Genomic DNA, 4,700 nt, shown 5'->3' with positions numbered 1-4,700 from the left:
TGTATTAGTTAGATGTAGAAAATTATAAATTATAAAATTATAAAATTATAATTTAGATAATCCAATTTTAGTCGTAATTGTTGCTGATGAAAAACTGACGTTTTCCATTTTATAAATGGTGGCAAATTTTGATTATAAATTGGATGGTTTTTAACAAATAGGATATTAAATGCCCTTAAGGTCATTTATACAGATTCGGCTACTAGGACTGGCTTCCTAGCTAGCCCGACCAGAGGTGTTTAGACAAGCTTCAGCTTTGCCTGGTCTAACTTCAAGGCTGTAAAGATTTCATAGTTAGCAAGTTAACCACATTGTCATCGTCTACTAGGATCTTTTTTTACCAATAAATTTTCTATAACTCCTTTTATTATCAGGGCATCATTGTGCGGGGTATGTATATGCTCGCCATCTGCCTCAGAAAATAAGATATGTGGTCTCACGTTTGGTTTTTGTTGGGGTAGGATAGAATAAACTTCTCTAGCCATCCTCTTTCTTGCTGAGTTACTATCACCCCCTAATGGACCACCAAAAATTGTGTGAAACATGCCTAAGGTATTGCACTGCCTCGTCTATTTTTCTTTCCTCTCGATTTCTTTCTGAACATGCCCAACAAACTCTTTTAGTTCACCTCTTTGTATAAGGCGTTCAATCTCCTTTTTCAATTGCAAACAGGATTCAGTTTCATGGCCGACATCTCTATGAAACTCACAATACTTGTTCTTGTCTCGATAGCCCCAGGTATCTTCTTTCATCTTTCTGAGATAGTTGAGCTGAACGTTGTTTCCATGATCTTACCCAAGATAGTATCTTCGAGTGTGACCTGTTTAATAGGGTGAACTCTCAGTCTTGTTATGATCTATTATCTCTTAAGTAGGGTGCTCTAACAGCATGGCTAGCTCATGGGTGTTGGAGAGGCGATCTTCTTCTGGGCGAACCTCTCCACATTAGAGAGGTGTGTCTTATGTATCTGGGCTTTTCTTCCTTTGGCAATCATCTCTGGTGTTGAGCCTCATAGGCCTCGTTTAGCTTTGTGTATTAATGGGCTCGAGCCATGTGTTCGACAAAGGTTAGAGGAGGGTTTATACTCAGACTCTCGAATAATTTGTTATATTTGTAATTTTTTGCCATGGCACTAATTATCACTTCATCATTGAGGTTCTCTACCTACATTGTCGTTCTTTAAAATCTAAAGACATACTATCTTAATGTTTTGCCATCCTCCCTTTTTAGGTTTATCAGGTCATATGAGATTTTCCTCGATGGTATACTCGTTATGAACTAGGCTCGGAATGTTACAGCCAATTGGGAGAATGATTGGATGAATCCCGTTTTGAGGGTCTGATACCATTCCTGGGCTTGCCCCTTGAGTGTAATTGGGAAGACCTTACACATAAGATCTTTCGAGTTAGTTTGAAGGTACATCATGGTTCAGAAAGTCGCTAGATGACTTCGGGATTGGTAGATTCATCATAGAGTTGGAAGGTCGAAATTTTGAATTTTTGGGGGGAAAGCCACACCCAAGATATTGGCCGATAAGGGGGAGTCCTCCCTGACACCATAGTCTGCCACCTCTCCTGTTTCCCTGCACTCTCTGACCAGTTCGTTGACAACATTTCGGAGATTGGCATTATCCATAACTAGTTGTGTGTGGCTCAGCTCCTGACTATAAGGAGCAACCCAACTAAGATTCGCCTTTGACTCCGCCTCATGGAGTTGTTCAGATATTGAGTGGCTTTGTCACTTAGATGATGGTGGAGACGCACCATGCTCTGTGGCACTAGTTCGTTGGTCCACCTAGGGGCATTAGTTCACCACTTGGATGGGGGTCTCGAGAAGGCACTTTAGCATAGTGGTGAACTGCGAGTATGCTTGAGCTAAGGCTACCGCCACTTGATGGACGGTTGTCTATGGAGGAGGTATCACGGCCTGTTCAGCCACTTCGCTATGGTTATTGTCCAAACCCTCCATGTTATGGTGTTCGACCAATTCATAGGCTGTAGTATTCAAGATGAAAAAGGTTGAGATTATCGGGAATTATAGGTGTGTTCCAGACTCACCGCACCAATGGTTAACTTCTCAGAAATTGAGAATTGAGAGAATTCAAAATTAGCCCTATTTAGGGGTTAATTTAGGATATATATACTAGGATAAGGATAATTGTACTTAGATAGGGATAGAGAATCCTAAATTATCTATTAGTTAGAATTTATTTAGGAGTCTAATATCGTATAATATATATTTTATGTATTATTCTTTTATATATTTTATTATTTTATATTATTAATATAGATAATTAAGCATTTCAAAATTTTAAAATAGGATATATATATATATATATATATATATATATATATATATATATATATATATATATATATAATTAAGCCTTTCAAAATTTTTAAACTTTTACTTTTAAAATTTTATTTTTAAATAAAATGAGTATATGTATTTGTGGAATGATGAACAGTTTAAAATTTTAATTTTAAAATATATATAATATTTTATTATTATATCTATGGATCTATATATATTGAAATGTATTTATCAGATGATACTGCAGAATTATACATATATAGTTAAAATGAATTTTAGATAAAAAGGGAAAAATAAAAATAGGTCCCTAAGTTATAACGAAATTAACACATAAATCTGTTTAAAAAGTGATTCAGTCATTACTAAGGTTATAGTCCGTCCAATAATTAATGGTTTTGTCAATATTTTAGCATTTTTGCCGTCAATTGCATACGGAATGACTGAAATGTCCTCGCTTAAAAGGGAAAGCCCTTTGCCTCTTCTCTTAAAACGGAAAACCCTTTGCCTTTTCTCTTCCTTCTCTTTCCCTTGTCTGTCGCTGCTGGTCTCACCTCCTTCGTTCCTCTTCTTTCCTCTCCCTTCGCCGCCTCCACAAGCCCCTCCACATGGACACTCATTGGATTGTTACAGTTTTGTTGCTTCCCAATCCTTAGCCTTTTTTTTCTGTATAAATGCTCACCAGAAGTGCTAAGGAGAGAAAGTAGAAGAATAAGTAGAGAGAGACAGAGAACAAGGAGAAAGAATAAATAGAGAAAGCACACCACAAATGACATCTCGTTTCTCTTGGTTTCTCCAAAAATTCTCTGATCTATGTATAGGTACCGTATCATTCTTTTGTCATTCTATTATATGCTTATCTGTGATTTTGTCTGGTTTTGGTTTATGACTATTTTATCGTTGTTAAAATTTTTGAATTCATTTTTTTAATATGTAATTTTGGTTTTTGTTTGGTTAGTGATGTGTTTTTAAGGGTGAGATTTTAGAAGTTTTTGGTTGGTTTTTGAAGTGTTAATCTGTAAGAGTTTTTAGATCTCTGAGTTGGTTGACCTTGTGTTTCTCATACTTCAATTTCTCGATGAAGAGAAATTCAAAGAGACTGTTCACAGAAATTGATCCACCTCCTTAGCTTTCACTTTTTAACTTGTACTCTTTTGTACTTCCAGGACTGTGGGTTGTTGCTTATGTTTTGAATGAAATTCATGACGATATCACATCACTTCAAGTTGTCTCCAGATGTTTGCTTTTATTTACAGTATGTTTTTTTACCAGCTCTTTTCTCTCTTCATTTACCTGCCGGAAATATTAATGAATTTAATTTAGGTAATTAGTCTACAATTGTAGATTGTGGTTGAGAACTGATATAGAAGCCTTTGATAATGGTATTCCATTGTAGATCATAGGTTTTTCAATTTGTTGGAACATAAATGAAGAGTAGGCGAGACGAGAGGCATGATAGATAACAAGAGAATGGAGGAGATCCGTAAGAAAGAAGATGTCCTGTGAGAGGTAAGGTTGTTACTGGTTGAAGACATTCATTCTATCTTTACCAGCTTCAAATTTGGGCCCATCCATTTTGATGTTTCTTTTTCTTTAGAATGTATATTTTGATATTTCCTTTAAAAAAAAAATGGTTATAACAAATACAACTTAAGTAAGGGTACAATGTCTTTTTTTTCTGTCTCTAAAGACCATCTATTTTGAGGTTGACTTATGGTAAACAACCTAGAAATTGTATGGAAGAGTCTGTTTATTGGACAAACTTATTATTTAGGGATGTATGAATCACTTATTTAGGAAGGAGAGATATATGTGTCAATTTAAATTAAATTTAGGGAACTGATTTTATTTTTTCCTTAGATAAATAAAGATATAAATTGAATTGAAGTGTGTTTAATTAATTAACCATTATATTCATATTAATCTCATACACTACAAAAAAATTCTGCAATTTGCAAGAAATCGGTCGTTAAACACAATTAGCGACCGATAACCATCAGTCGCAAAAGTGCTCTTCGCAAAATAATTTGCAATTGATTTAGTGAATCGGTCGCAAATTAGCGACCGATATTTCGGTCGCAAAATTATACAATCGGTTGTAAACGTTAGTCGTGTTTTTCTTCTGAAACGCTGTCGCAAATTGGTCGCAGACTTTGTCTGTCGCAATTATGAATGGTGGTCGCACATCGGTCGCAAATTTTGAAAGTTGCTGGTCGGTGATCTGTCGCAATTTTAAATTTAACGGTTATATATTTCGTTGCAAATCGGTTGCAAATCCGTCGCAATATACAATTATAAAAAAAAATTTAATACTATTATAAAATCATAATTTTTTACACCTGTGAAAATCGGCATATATATATATATATATATATATATATATATATATA

At 34.9% G+C, this 4,700-nt stretch overlaps 1 long non-coding RNA gene across 1 annotated transcript; it reads left to right on the top strand.

The window, feature by feature from the left end:
* The first annotated feature begins 2,891 nt into the window (after window positions 1–2,891).
* Window positions 2,892–3,968, top strand: LOC105640807 (uncharacterized). The gene is made up of 3 exons (XR_001047193.4): window positions 2,892–3,131; window positions 3,477–3,565; window positions 3,707–3,968. It is a non-coding gene; the product is annotated as an uncharacterized LOC105640807 (long non-coding RNA).
* Window positions 3,969–4,700: the final 732 nt, after the last annotated feature.

The sequence above is a fragment of the Jatropha curcas genome, chromosome 5, assembly GCF_041381405.1.
Source record: "Jatropha curcas cultivar XTBG-Jc1 chromosome 5, XTBG_Jcur_1.0, whole genome shotgun sequence".
Classification (NCBI taxonomy): domain Eukaryota; kingdom Viridiplantae; phylum Streptophyta; class Magnoliopsida; order Malpighiales; family Euphorbiaceae; genus Jatropha; species Jatropha curcas.
The sequence above is the reverse complement of the archived record's forward strand: the minus strand, read 5'-3'. Positions and strand labels throughout refer to the sequence as shown.